Source organism: Anoplopoma fimbria, chromosome 21, assembly GCF_027596085.1.
Source record: "Anoplopoma fimbria isolate UVic2021 breed Golden Eagle Sablefish chromosome 21, Afim_UVic_2022, whole genome shotgun sequence".
NCBI lineage: Eukaryota > Metazoa > Chordata > Actinopteri > Perciformes > Anoplopomatidae > Anoplopoma > Anoplopoma fimbria.
Window position 1 is genome coordinate 10,083,979 of NC_072469.1, and position 15,953 is coordinate 10,099,931.

General features: G+C 40.5%; 1 protein-coding gene across 1 annotated transcript in view; it reads right to left on the reverse strand.

The window, feature by feature from the left end:
• The window catches only part of LOC129110553 (palmdelphin-like), a 29,813-nt gene extending 26,173 nt beyond the window's left edge, over positions 1 to 3,640 (reverse strand). The window contains exon 1 of the mRNA XM_054622650.1: positions 3,551 to 3,640. The gene's annotated coding sequence lies outside the window, so the exon portion shown is untranslated. The remainder of the gene's footprint in view (positions 1 to 3,550) is intronic.
• Positions 3,641 to 15,953: the final 12,313 nt, after the last annotated feature.

Here is a 15,953-nt window from a genome sequence, read left to right on the forward strand (position 1 = left end):
ATTCAGTTCTTATAGTTTCTTCATCTGCACAGATCATGTAATAAGTCCAATTTCAGATTCATCTTTCAGACTCTGGACACAGAAGGAATAATACAATATTCATCATCTGATCTCAGTACAAGGAAATACAAGAATATGGTAACATAAGCTAACTTATATGTTCCACAAGCCTACATTTCTCATTGTGCTTTAAAGTAAAAGTTGGTGTCACATCTTTTTATCACCTTAAGAGATTAACCAAAATAAAGAAATAAATCAAATATGAGAAGGTAGTGCCTGTGTAGCCGCAGTATGAAATGTGTGTGTTTGTATGTATGTATGTATGTATGTATGTATGTATGTATGTATGTATGTATGTATGTGTTGGGCCTTAACAGTAAGGTTAGTGTAGAACTCTCTCCGGAAAACCCACTTCCAGAATGAAATAAAGGTTTAAAGATGAGTGACAGAATGAAGAAAGGAAGGAGGAGAGGCTACTGAATGTCATGCTGCTGGTTAGCCTGTCCACCTGTTGACACTATGGAGGCCTGATCCCACACTACTGAAAATAGAGGCGCTGCGTGGCTCACAGATGGACCAACCTGACACTGTGCAGCAGGTGACAAATTGCTCCTGTAAAAGAACCGGTGGTGGGAAGGAAACCCTCAACACCTGTTGATCATATTGGCTGAGTATACGCTATGATGCCAAGTGTGAAATAGAGTCAACAACTGGATTTTGACATAATCTGGATGCGTTTGGAGGTATGTTCTCAATCCAAGTTTACTTTATTTTATGACAGAAATTTTCATCTAGACTGATTCAATGCCCCGATCGAGCAGGGACACCAGTTAGAAGAATCCATGATAAATAGCATAGGAACATATTAATGGAGGACAAAGCCAAGTGAGCCAACTCCAGCCAGTGAATGACTTTACAGCACTGGTAAGGTAAGTACAGTGCTCCATTTAGCCAAAAGTGCAGTCGCTGGCATGCACATGCAGTTTGGGCAGTTTCCAAAGCTTCTTGGCTTGTCAACTTTTACTTCTCACCCATCCCCTTGAAAAGCCTTCCTTTTTACATTCAAAACAAAACAGGGCTTAGTTCTTGGTTTGGACACAGTGATGGAGTGTTGGATGGAGTGTTCAGGCTGTGAACAGCATTTAGAGGCTGCTCTAAATGCTGCTCTCAAAGCCATGCCTACATTTCTCTAAATGTAGGCATGGCTTTGAGATGAAACCAGTGCAAATGACAAAACAAATGTGTGTTAGAATGTAGATATGACAATGGCAAAATATGGGTGAAAAACAAATTTATGACAAAGGGCCGCTTCTGTTTGAGCCTCAGACTTACTCGGAAGATATGAAAGTGGCAGGGAGTTAGTAAAGATTCCAGGGTTCTTGAAACAAACTAGTTTGTAGTACATGCTGTCTGACCATGAGTAAAGCCAAAAGTGTTCATTCCTTTCGTGAATTGACTGATTTTTAACCCCAGCCATCATAGCCTCCTACTGGCAGCATCCCACTGCGAGGAAATTGCCCAACTCGAAGCTTCGTAATGGCAGTGATGTCACAATGACTATGTTCACTTCTTATATACAGTCTATGGTTTTCCAAAGGGATACTTTCAAAGTGGATAATAATCCTCCATAAAGAGGTAGCTAAAAATGTCAACACCCGTCTCTCTCTGGCTTGTGTTTGGTTACCAGGTTAGTTCTGATGATTTCCTGAGTAGTTTGGAGAAGGGCATATTGGATTTTCCAGACATCTTTTATCGATGTCATTCAAGTTCAAACATCAGCTCTTATTAACCACGAACCAAACTAAAGCATTGCAGTACTCAAGAGATTTAATATACAGCTTTTTACCTGACTGTTGTAGACATCTCTTACCTCTGTGAAAACATACTCTATCCATGATCCATGCCAGACACCGGTCCCAATGACATGACCCCAATACCTTCCTGTCTGTCTGGCCATTCAGTCAAGGTCCTCCTGATTTCTAATCCCTTAATCTGATCTCTGGTGGATTAACAGCACACAGGCAGACGCCTTCACAAGTCTAAAGCATGGTCTGCAAAACACCAATTTATCAAGGTGACATTTGCCTTTGATTAATACTCAGAACAATCAGTGGTCCATTTAGTGTTATCGACTTCAGATGGGTATATATCTGACTCTATCGAGCCAGTATGGGTGAACTATAACATAAAAGTAACATTAACAGCATTCCCATATTTAACTTGTCTTTTCTAAAGTTAAATAAGTGTCTTGAATTAAGTCATTTCAGAGTCATTAATATGTTGACTTCATAAGCCACAATGGATTTTTTCAAACACAGATTTACTACTTAACAATTTACTCACAAATTTAAAGCAAAAGACAATTTGGGAACTATACATATTTACTTTATTTCCAATAGTTATGAGATCTCATATTATGTGTTTTTGGCCTCTGACATATTATCACCTGGAATGTTAGCAGAGAGTTGCCTTTTTACACATCCAGCAGAGACTTTATCATTAATTTGGAGTTGTGTACTTTCCTTTCAGCTCTGGTTTGTTCTTAAAACAACTTCTGAGATAATTATCTGTCTCTTTAGCTGCTTAATGCTGGCGCCAAGAAACAGCTCAAGCACTGAACTCTCCCTTAACCCCAAAACTTTCATTTTTACATTTCTGTAAATCCTTTACAAACAAATACAACCATTGGTAGGACTGTTTGTTAACGTTAAAAAGAGCCAGGCTAAGTGTTTCCCACTGATTCTAGTCTTTATGCTAAGCTAGGTGAACCATGCCTAGACTCAAGCTCTATACTTAACACTAAACATGATGCTGATATCCATCTCACTCACAGAAACATAGAGCATATTTAGCTAAATGTTAAGCTATTCCTTTAACCAAGGGAATGCTAGTATATGCTAATACATCCCTGGAACTAAAATGAATATCCTTCTGTATTACAAAATATCACTCAAACTTTAGTGTAGGCTGGATGTACTCCATATAAAAGGTAACAGCAGTGTGTGTTCAGGTCTGGACAGAGGTGTGAAACGGAGCTCTCTACTCCCTAAGAGTCTGCCACATGTACTGAAATGAGTGGGAGGGAAAGGGCGCACGGTGCCTGGCTCTCTGCAGGCAGCCCAGAACAACAGCATGTAAGTGGGAGTTAAACATGATAATTTCTGTGTTTAAATGCGATTTCTTGAGAGCATGAAAATATGACGACATATCAAGTAGTGACTTTGTTTTAGCTGCTGTTTGCATGTATGTGTCTGTCTGTGTGAGTACTCTTGATAGTTAAAGTTAGTCAGAGCCAGACCCATGCTAGGAGGCTGCAAGCAGCCGACAGCTTAAAGGAATTAAAAGATTACCGAATCAAAAGACCCTAGTGGCTCATTTTACCTCCTGTTACAACGAGTTACCTCTGCATAATTACAACACAGTGGTAATCTCTGTACATTGTAATCTCCATCTGACAAGAGAATCTACCGTTGAAAGTCCTCAGCTTCAAATAAATGATTCTTTTTTGAGGCACTTGCAAACAGTAGCAGCGATACATAGGTCTACTCACCAAGTGTGTGCTGTGTGCGTCCTCGAACAGGCGTTAACAGAACGTATGAGGAAGGTAGAGCTCACTCTCGCAGCCTTTACAACATTACTGAGTCGGGAGATTGTGTAGGCTGAGAGAGATTCAGACCGACTGGGAAGACTCTCCTCCCTCTCCCTCTCTCCCCCTCTCTCTATCTTTATCTGCTCCCTGTGAGTCTGTCACAGAGCCCGATCATGTGCCTGAAATACCTCTGCCAAACAATTTTTCCAGAACACACACACACAAACACACACACACACACACACACACACACACACACACACACACACACACACACACACACACACACACACACACACACACACACACAATATTACAGTGGTCCACTGGAGCTAATTGACCATTCATTGAGCCCCGCCCCTGCTGCTATTCTGTCAAACTGTCAGAGCTACATTACCATAGAGCTCACACTGTCACTCACTGCACTCCCTGAAGAAATATTATCTAGTTGATGCAATATTAAAAAAGTGATTTAAAGAGAGCTGGCTGATGCTACGGTCAGAGCTGGCTGTTGCTACGCTATGATAGGCCAGTCTGTGTTTGTGGTGTGGAACATTAGCAAAGGGTCAATCATCAGCGTGACGGACTGGCTGAGCCATGTTTAGCTCTCTTAATACTTACACATAGCTGTATTTAGGGTAGTAGGGTGGTATATGTGGGATTGAGGTCCAAATACCTAAGTGTGTGTATTCATGGTTATGAAAGAACATGTCATTATCTGTTACTGTAATGCATGGTAGTCTTTATTCAGTAATTTTTGACCCGTCAGAAGGTAGTGTAATAAATACCACAGTGACTATGTCTATCTTTGACCTCTGTGTGAAATTGTACATAACAATCTTTCCATACATCCCACATTTATCTGGTTATGAGTTGTATTTGACACTGTTTCCTAACTATTTACAGTGAGCCATAAATTACCTGAAGAGCATATCCTGATGTGTGTCTGGTGGTAATAAACATGCGCGTGCACAATACAAAAAAACAGGGATCCACTCGAAAGACACATTGCTCCATAGACCTTTGAGTAATGAAAAACAGGGAACCTTTAAGTCAGCTTCAAGTGGCCTGTACATAGTGCATGTCTCTTTATGTTTTTTTAAGATGCTTCATTATTGAGGTATTAATAGACCAAAAGGTATCAGTACATAATCATGTTTTATTTTTAAAGACTGTAAATGAACAGTTTAGTCTGCAGTATACAGCAAGTCTCTGAATATGTGTGTGCAGCTGTCCATGCCCATGATGGACGTGCACAGCCACCAGTGATGTCATACAATTAGTGTACCACTCCTCCATATTTAGCTTCAAAGCGTGTGAGCAGTGAAGTGTGGATGGGCATATATCTGTCTGTCTGCATGTCAATCTCTTTGTGACTCAACTCCAGTTATCAAAGGCCATTGATACAAGCAGCTGAAACTGCAGCTACCTTAACGCACTCGCTATGAGCTATCAGGTTGTCAGACAGCCATACATGTGATGCAGAAGCAATGAGTCTGAAACAAGTTTATTGTGAGAAAATGCTGGTATATTCTTGGGTTCCTTTTGAAACACTGCTCTAAAAGCTTTAATTGGAGAGGTTGCTGTTGCCATGGCAACATTACAGACTGAAAATTTGGACATGTTTGGTAGACAGAGTTGAGAGAAAGAATACATAAATCTGCTTTTCAGGCAGTGTGTCTTCAGTTAGGCAGATGCCTGTATACATTTAATAATGTTTACTGTCACTGTTGAAAACTATTGAAATAAGATCGCATCCCTGTATTCTAGTGGGTTTTCTGATCCATTTATACTATCAACTAAGGTAATATCCCACAATTATCTTGTTAGCTTTTTGACCGCGGAAGAGAACTCCGTGAGCTACAGGATACTGGAGGCGTTTTGTTGCATATTGGACAGAGTGTTGAGAGACAGTTGAGTGTGAAAAAATTGAAATCTCAGGCCAAGGATGTAATGACTCAGGAACACTTAAGAGTGCCAATTCGGAAAATGTTGAGTCCATTGGCGGAGTTCAGGGCTCAGGGATCCTGGGAATCTGAGTTTAACATCTCAGACGACCTTTTGAGTGCAGAGTACGTACATTTATTTGATATAAACCGATTCCATTACAACAAAAAGAAGGGCAATTCTTTATCGCATATTGTTCTACTTTAAAATGAAAAATAAATGATGAAATCAGACTTAATAGGTTTTTAACGTTTTTGTTGCCATTTTTGCATCGTCATTTCAAGCGTACAAAATTAAACTACAGTGATGCAAAACAAAACTACACAATTCATTATACATACTTGTATAGGTTAGCTAAAAGTAAAAAACAACAGTACACGGTGATCCTTGTCTTTTTACATTTATCAACATGATACTATCCGTCTTCTCTTACAATACACTGTGAACAAATTATTTTCCATCCTGTTGTATTGTAATTATTACTTTCATATTAATATTTATACTATATATATTCTTGACCTGCTGTTGTGTCCAAAATTCCAGCATTAGTAGTTTCCCAGAGAGACATCTGATCATTGTGGTCATAAACCTCCCACCACCATGACAGAAAGAATTCCTCTATGAGCAGGTGTGAAAGTATGCTGGTACGGTGTATGTACCAGATGTGCTCAGCCTGCCAGATTGACTAGGGGTCCAGCCTCTAAAGATGACATCACACATAATGATTGGCTGTATGTGGGTCAGACTAATTGATTCACTGGACTCCCTTACAACTCAGCGTTTGATGATCAGAAATTACTTTAATCATGAAATAATATACGCAAAATTGTAAAAAAAAATAATAATTATATTAAGCTGAGTCAGACTCTTTTGCTGCTTGAGCATGCCAACCTGCCTTTTCGGCTGCCCCAGCTGATTGTGGACACTCGTAAGGTATTTAATTATTTCTATAGTTTTTCTTTATTTAGCATGTTTTAGCCTTTTTGGTTAATGCCTAGACCGTAACGTGTTTTTCCTGAAGTTTTTTCCTGTTTTTATATTTCTTTCTTTTGTCTACTGTCTTGTACGTGCTTGTTATGTTGTTGTTTATTTAAAACTGAGTGCTTTTGTCTTGTTAGTGTTTCTTCGTTGTACTTTCATTAGAAAATCAGCTGTCTGCACCAACGATGCACTCAGTCATTCATAGCACAGTACTTTTCATCATTTCATCATTATCCTCATTCTCATCATCAACGCACCACTACTACTCTAGTGCAGTTAGCCACTGTTTCCATGGCAACCACTGAAGTGAAGTGGAGTGTCTTAGCTGCTCCAGTCTAAAGATAGAGCCCTTATAAACAAAACAGTAGGGCAACCTCGGTGATCATTTGAAAACAAAGACAGAGAACGAGTGCCAGTGTAGCACAGGAAGAGATACAACACTGCTTTGTTCATGTAGACTACTGTACAGGTCTTCTGACTGAGGATATTCAGTCAAATCTGGGAACCATCAGTCTCTATAGGGTTTTGGGTGGGTAACTGGGTGGATCACTGCTCTAATGGAAGCGTAGAGAAGTGTGAAAGACTGCAACTCTGCTTGCTGGTCTGAACTCTGGGTTGTCATGGATTAGGTCCACTAATAAACTGGGTCAGATTTCTAGATATGAGATCCGCTCCATCCAAAGAGGGATGAATGCCGTCTCTCCTAATCAGACCAGGTTATCCCCAGAAAGTCTGCCAATTGTCTACGAAGCCCACATTGTTTGCTGGACACCACCTCGACAGCCAGAGCCGGAATGATAACATGCGGCTATACATTTCATAATTTACCAGGTTAGGGAGAGGGCCAAAGAAAACTAGGGAGATTGACATTGTCTTTGCTTATGAACACACCGATTCCACATTAACTTTAGTGACCTCCGAGCGACGTAATCAGGTGTCATTACCGCCGACGTGAATAACAATCTTACTGTATTTACGTTTACCCTTAGCCAGCAGTTTTAAGTGGGATCCAATGTCGCTCGCTCTGGCCCCGGGGATGCAAGTAACTATGGCCCCTGTCTTCGCTAACTTCACGTTTCTCAGAATGGAGCTGCCGATTACCACAGTTGGTTTCTCAGCGGGTGTGTCGCTGAGTAAGGAGAACCGGTTAGAAATGTGAAGTGGTTGGTGGTGACCCGTGTGCTTCGACATAGAGTTATGCTTCCTTCGGACAGTCATCCAGCCTGCTCGGGGGTTGCCGGGGGGACGGCTAGCAGAAGCTACGTCTGGTTGGCCCGCACCGGCTACGGGTGTGGGCTGGCTAACTACAGTAGCTAACGACTGAGCTTCAATGGTGCGGAGCCGTGCTTCTTACTCACTGAGCCTCGCCTCCAACCTAGCAAATAAACTACACTTATTACATGTACCCTTATCAGTAAGGGAGGCAGAGGAATGGCAAACATGAGACACACTGAGCAAGAGACAGCAGGAGAGAGAAGCCATCGCTAGCTGTTAAGCTAAATGTGGGTAGCTAACGTTAGCAGAACTGAACAACGTGTAAACAGTTGTTGGATTAAGCGAAAAGTCTCTGAATTAGGATGTGAGCTATGAGTGTTCAAATGTTTAAATGTAAAGCAGGTAATCAGCCGCTATAATAAAGAATATCACACAATTGACTAGTTTTCGCAGGAGCTGCGAAAAGTATGCTATCAAAGATACGCTGGTAGCAGGAACAGAAAGTGAGGCAATACGCTTACCATAGCACGTCAGCACTTCTGACGAAAGGGAGAGAGATGGAGCTGAAGCTCCAGGGGAAGAGTTTTTTTAAACGTAAAATGTTGACCAATCACAAAAGAGGCGGGCTAGCTCACCAATCAGGGCAGACTTTTTTTTGGAGGGAGGAGCAAGTACTACAACGGAGCATTTCAGAGAGAGAGTGAGAAAGGTGCTACAGGACAGCCAGGATGAGAAAAACAAGACAGATTATGACATCAACTCATGTAAACATGTTGTAACTGTAACTTGAGATAAAGATTTGCAGCCGAAAAATAGCATAATAGGGCCTGTTGACAACATGTCTTCATAGCTTCCACATTTCGACTCGACTCTAGTCCAATAGGTCCTCACTCGTTCAATCCGTGCCGTGGCTATACTACGTTGCACTATAAACATAGTCAAAAGGACATCCAAACTCCGATAATTAAAATCGTAGATCCTGCCCCAATTTCGCTGAACACTGATCAATAGATCACTCGACCTTTTCGTTCCAATGGTCAGCTCGGAAGAGTTTCCAATACTTCCAGTACATCATGACCGTCTCATCATTCAAGCTTGTCCCACGACCTGTTTTCGTTACCTTGGCCTATTCCGTGATTGCAATAAAAAACTCAAATTTATCTCGGTGGAATAGGTTTCTTCTCTAAACTCTCATGCGGTAACCCGGGCCAGGCATCCGGCTATCCTATCTAACCTAATCCATAACATCACTCTCACAGGTCTTCTGCGCAAAGAGCCTGCCAAAAATCCTAGCAGCTATCGGATGCAACAATCCTCACATTGCTTGAACCTTAGAAGCTACGTTTTCCGCCTCATACCTTCGATTAATGCTGTCCACTTTCTAGAGCTTGGACAAATAGCTAACTCCACCACATTTACCTTTATCCTAAAGATCTCAACTCTGGTCAATTTTGTCTCAAGTAACATGGGGTTTTTGGGGTTCCTCGGGCCTGGGTACTACACGGGATTACCTATCGAAGCTCACCACAACTCATTCGGCTAAGCAGACGTGCTACACGAAGTTCAAGCCTATATAAATCACATTTACCTTTAATAAATCTGTTACACACTTCTATTTGATGGTTTGGTCCTTGCTAGTGAATTGAAGGTACTTAGCAGAACTTCAGTAGCAGGACCACTTCTTATCGATTCAGTTCCTTATCAATAAAAAATGTTTAACCCTTTATTTTTATTGCCTTTTCATCATAGACAGAACATATATACAAAAAGGGAAAAACAAAGACACAAAAATAATCTGGAATGCTATGGGTCTTATATTGTCTCGTCCATTTCTCCTACTTCTCACGACATCGCACTTCTTGAGCTCTTATCCTTTTAGTTAACAGTTCCATATCATATATTTCATTCAAAATTATTAGCCATCCATCTTGTGATGGTGGTTCTGCCTTGTACCATCTCTTCGTAATAGCCTTCTTACAAGCTGCTTGCAAAATTTCCGCGGACACCTGTCTTCTCTTAACACAATATCTCCTGTCATATTACAAAAGTAGAGTAACATACTGTACATGACTCAGGTATATCATAACCCAAAAATGTTGACTATAACCAGTTGAAAATTTCCCAAGAACTGTACAATTTCAGGACATAACCAAAATACATGGGAATGGTCTACATCTACTGCCCCACATTACCTCCAACATGGTTGAATAATAGACTGATATTTGCTTGTAAGTAATAAAGAATCAAATTATTTTCACAATGTTCTCTCCAAGTATGCAAGGATGTTGAGGACTGTTGTGTTCTCTGAATATACAACCGTTCATCATCTGTAATATTCACACCCAGTTGTTTTTTTCTATTTCAGTTTTACATAAATGTTGTGTTTCCTCATTTTTCTATCAGATGTTGATATAATGTAGGTACTTTTTACATTTCGTTGAAGTATAAACTCCATTTATGTTTCAAATCTTTCCATTTCTATACAAGTTAACTTGGGTTAGTTTTATTTTCCTGTCGAAAAAAGTCACTTATTTGCAAATGTCTTTAGCACTACCATCTTTAATTACTGTTGATATTGCTGTTATTCCATATGGAATCCACTGTTTGAACCTCTGATCGAGAATATCAGGGATAAAATGTCTGCTTGAGCTCTTTTTATCTGTACTTTGGTACTAATTAAAACCACATCTCTAGCGTTGATCGTGTGACAGCATCCACCTTTGCAAGTAAATTTTGCTTTTGCTATATATTTCTGTCTCTCAATTACGCTTTGAGTTTCTCTTTCACCTGAGTATTATTCCAGATTTTGCCCATTTTGCTTCGAAGTCATTGGTACACAAATAAATTACTGATCTAATTTGTGCTGCATGGAAGTATTCCCTAAGGTTTAGTAATGACATGCCCTCCCCTTTATGTTTTCCAATCTGTAATGTTTCACATTTGACTCTTGGCCTTTGACTATTCCATATAAACCCGATATAACTTTACTCTATGCTCTGAATTTGGCTCTGAATTTGGCTGGGGAGCTGGGGTGTCCACTGGATACGGTGGAGGTGGTGGGAGACAGGAGGATGATGGCCAAGCTGTCATCCCTGATGAACAACACCTCTCACCCCATGCAGGACACCCTGGCAGCTCTGTGCAGCTCCTTCAGCCACCGACTGCTTCACCCCCGGTGTGTGAAGGAGAGGTACCGCAGGTCCTTCCTTCCTGCTGCTGTCAGGCTGCACAACCAGCTCTGCTCCCAGCAGACCACATGACACATGACAATAAAAACACTGTGCAATAATAGTTAAAATAGGGTTTTTTTCTGTCTAATATATATAATATAATATTATATTTCAGTTATTGTGTTTTTCTACAGTTTTTATTGCTTATTTATAATACTTGGGGTTTTTTTATTTTTATTTTTCATTTTTTTATTTTTATCTTGTCTTTCTTTACTATGTCTCTTGTGTGCACTTTAACTCTATGCTGCTGTAAGCCTGCAAATTTCCCCGCTGCGGGACTAATAAAGGATTATCTTATCTTATCTCTTATCTTATCTTATCTAATTGTTTTTTAATGGTACTCAATTGGTAGTGACTGAAAAAAAAGAGGAGTCTTGGAAGTATGCTCATTTTTATAGTGTCTATCCGGGAACTGAGATCCAGTGGATGAACAGCTCCTCCTGATCCACAATATACACATATAGTTAGCTTTATATAGATTATCAATACTTTTTGTTAGAGTAAATCCGAGATATGTCATTATTTTCATTCAAGTGTTTGACATATAATTTTGGATGGATTGTTATTTAGTTTTAAAATCTCTGTTTTCACCTAATTCAATATACAGTGGGGGAAATAATTATTTGATCCCTTGCCGATTTTGTAAGTTTGCCCACTGACAAAGAAATGAACGATCTATAATTGTTATGGTAGGTTTATTTTAACATTGAGAGACAGAATATAAAAAAATAAATCCAGAAAATCACATCATATAAAAGTTATAAATTGATTTGCATTTGATCGAGTGAAATAAGTATTTGATCCCCTAACAAAACATGACTCAGTACTTGGTGGAGAAACCGTTGTTGGCAAGCATAGAGGTCAGACGCTTCTTGTAGTTGGTCACCAGGTTTGCGCACATCTCAGGAGGGATTTTGGTCCACTCCTCTTTGCAGATCTTCTCCAAATCCTGAAGGTTTCGAGGCTGTCGCTTAGCTACTCTAAGCTTCAGCTCCTTCCACAGATTTTCTATGGGATTAAGGTCCGGAGACTGGCTAGGCCACTCCATGACCTTAATGTGCTTGTTCTTGAGCCACTCCTTTGTTGCCTTGGCCGTATGTTTTGGGTCATTGTCGTGCTGGAAGACCCATCCACGACCCATGTTCAGTGTCCTGGCTGAGGGAAGGAGGTTGTCGCCCAAGATTTCACGGTACATGGCCCCGTCCATCCTCCCCTCGATGCGGTGAAGTCGTCCTGTCCCCTTAGCAGAGAAACACCCCCAAAGCATAATGTTTCCACCTCCATGCTTGACGGTGGGGATGGTGTTCTTGGGGTTATAATCAACATTTCTCTTCCTCCAAACACGGCGAGTCGAGTTGATGCCAAATAGCTCGATTTTGGTCTCATCTGACCACATTACCTACTCCCAAGCCTTCTCTGAATCATTCATGTGTTCATTGGCAAACTTCAGACGGGCCTGTACATGTGCCTTCTTGAGCAGGGGGACCTTGCGGGCGCTGCAGGATTTTAATCCATTACGACGTAGTGTGTTACCAATGGTTTTCTTGGTGACTGTGGTCCCAGCTGCCTTGAGATTATTTACAAGTTCCTCCCGTGTAGTTCTGGGCTGATCCCTCACCTTTCTCATGATCATTGATACCCCACGAGGCGAGATCTTGCGTGGAGCCCCAGGCCGAGGGCGATTGATGGTCATTTTGTGTTTCTTCCATTTCCGAATAATCGCACCAACAGTTGTCGCCTTCTCACCAAGCTGCTTTCCGATGGTCTTATAGCCCATTCCAGCCTTGTGCAGGTCTACAATCTTTTCCCTGACGTCCTCAGACAGCTCTTTGGTCTTGCCCATGGTGGAGAGGTTGGAATCTGATTGATTGATTCTGTGGACAGGTGTCTTTTATACAGGTAATGAATTGAGACAGATGTCTTTCATACAGGTAACAAGTTGAGATTCGGAGTACTTTCTTAAAGTGAGAGGACTAATCTAACCGGTCTGTGGGAGCCAGAATTCTTGTTGGTTGGTAGGGGCTCAAATACTTATTTCACTTAATCAAATGCAAATCAATTTATAACTTTTATATGATGTGATTTTCTGGATTATTTTTTTTATATTCTGTCTCTCACTGTTAAAATAAACCTACCATAACAATTATAGACCGTTCATTTCTTTGTCAGTAGGCAAACTTACAAAATCGGCAAGAGATCAAATAATTATTTCCCCCACTGTATACCCAAAGTAAAAGCCAAACTTCTCAAGTTGGTTGTTTAATATAGGAAGGCATGTATCAGGTACTGCCCTGACCCGGCTGACACCCACTGCTACTATTGTTATTATTAATATTATTAGTCACATTTCTATTACTATTTTTACTATTACTGCTTTTATTATTATTATAATTTTATTGTATCCACTGCTGCTGTAATTATTAGCAGTAAAATTGTTTCTATTATTATTTCTGCTTTTTAAAAAATACATACATGGATTGACTGTGTTGTAAATTTACTCTGTTTTTCATTCTGTACAAATTCTATTGCACTACTGTCGATCCTAGGAGAGGGATCTGTCATCAGCGGCTCTCATGGGGGTTATTCCATTTTTGTGGAAGTTTGTAGTTAGAAGATGTTGTATGGTGTAAAAGATTGTAAAGCCCTCTGAGACAAATTTGTGATTATGATATTAGAAATTAATTGAAATGAACATGACTGCCAAACTGCAACTCCATTGGAATCCCCATACGTCTACCAAATTCCCATTCTCTTGCATGTAGCTCATTTTGAAATAATACTCAACAAAACTGCATGAAATACAGTTGACCCAGAAAAGTACATAAATTTCAAAAACATCAACAAACAACGACAAAGGTAGAAGTCAAAAACACTTTAATTGAGTTCACAGGTTAAGCTTAGCTCCACCGTCCACCTGATACCTGATACAGAAGCTGTCCAGAAAGATGGACAAGGGTCTGTATGAAGAGCAAACTTCAAATCAACAGGTTTTTGGTCTAATATGATGGGTCAAAACTGTGAGTGATGAGGTGTAGATCTACACTACTGTTGCCTCTACACACCACAGATGATGAAATGGTTAACAGGTTTCCTCTACTGCACAGTACCCTCCTGTAACACAATGTGACAGTGGAATGTTCAGCAAATCAGCATTTGCCTGGGATAACATTACATGCATTCCTTACGACTAGGTGTAGTTTCCATGGCAACCAGCATACATTCTACAGCTGTGCCAGTGTACGGAGCTGTTGCACCACTTTCGCCATAGTTTAACCAAGTGTATTCTACTCCGTTACATAACAACCCTGTAACATTAATTGTCCACTATACCTACACGTTACATATTTTATAGTTTAGTTTATATATACATATATATATAAACAAAAACAAAAAATATATATATATTAATAATATATTCCTTTATTGATCCCCATGGGGGAAATTCAAGTGTTGCAGCAGCTCAACTACACAGACACAGACAATAAATATATACAGTGGGTACGGAAAGTATTCAGACCCCTTTAAAGTTTTCACTCTTTGTTTCATTGCAGCCATTTGCTAAAATCGAAAAAGTTCATTTTTTTTCGCATTAATGTACACTCAGCAACCCATCTTGACAGAAAAAAACAGAAATGTAGAAATTTTTGCAAATTTATTAAAAAAGAAAAACTGAAATATCACATGGTCATAAGTATTCAGACCCTTTGCTGTGACACTATTTAACTCACATGCTGTCCATTTCTTCTGATCCTCCTTGAGATGGTTCTACTCCTTCATTGGAGTCCAGCTGTGTTTAATTAAACTGATTGGACTTGATTAGGAAAGGCACACACCTGTCTATATAAGACCTTACAGCTCACAGTGCATGTCAGAACAAATGAGAATCATGAGGTCGAAGGAACTGCCCAAGGAGCTCAGAGACAGAATTGTGGCAAGGCACAGATCTGGCCAAGGTTACAAAATAATTTCTGCAGCACTCAAGGTTCCTAAGAGCACAGTGGCCTCCATAATCCTTAAATGGAAGAAGTATGGGATGACCAGAACTCTTCCTAGACCTGGCCGTCCAGCCAAACTGAGCAATCGTGGGAGAAGTCAACTATCACTGCAGCCCTCCACCAGTCGGGGCTTTATGGCAGAGTGGCCCGACGGAAGCCTCTCCTCAGTGCAAGACATATGAAAGCCTGCATAGAGTTTGCCAAAAAACACATGGAGGACTCCCAAACTATGAGAAATAAGATTCTCTGGTCTGATGAGACCAAGATTGAACTTTTGGCGTTAATTCTAAGCGGTATGTGTGGAGAAAACCAGGCACTGCTCATCACCTACCCAATACAATCCCAACAGTGAAACACGGTGGTGGCAGCATCATGCTATGGGGGTGTTTTTCAGCTGCAGGGACAGGACGACTGGTTGCAATTGAAGGAAAGATGAATGCGGCCAAGTACAGAGATATCCTGGAAGAAAACCTCCTCCAGAGTGCGCAGGACCTCAGACTGGGCCGAAGGTTCACCTTCCAACAAGACAATGACCCGAAGCACACAGCTAAAATAACAAAGGAGTGGCTTTGGAACAAGTCTGTGACCATTCTTGACTGGCCCAGCCAGAGCCCTGACCTAAACCCAATTGAGCATCTCTGGAGAGACCTGAAAATGGCTGTCCACCAACGTTCACCATCCAACCTGACAGAACTGGAGAGGATCTGCAAGGAAGAATGGCAGAGGATCCCCAAATCCAGGTGTGAGAAACTTGTTGCATCATTCCCAAGAAGACTCATGGCTGTACTAGCTCAAAAGGGTGCTTCTACTCAATACTGAGCAAAGGGTCTGAATACTTATGACCATGTGATATTTCAGTTTTTCTTTTTTAATAAATTTGCAAAAATTTCTACATTTCTGGTTTTTTCTGTCAAGATGGGTTGCTGAATGTACATTAATGCGAAGAAAAAAAATGAAAATTTAAAGGGGTCTGAATACTTTCTGTACCCACTGTAT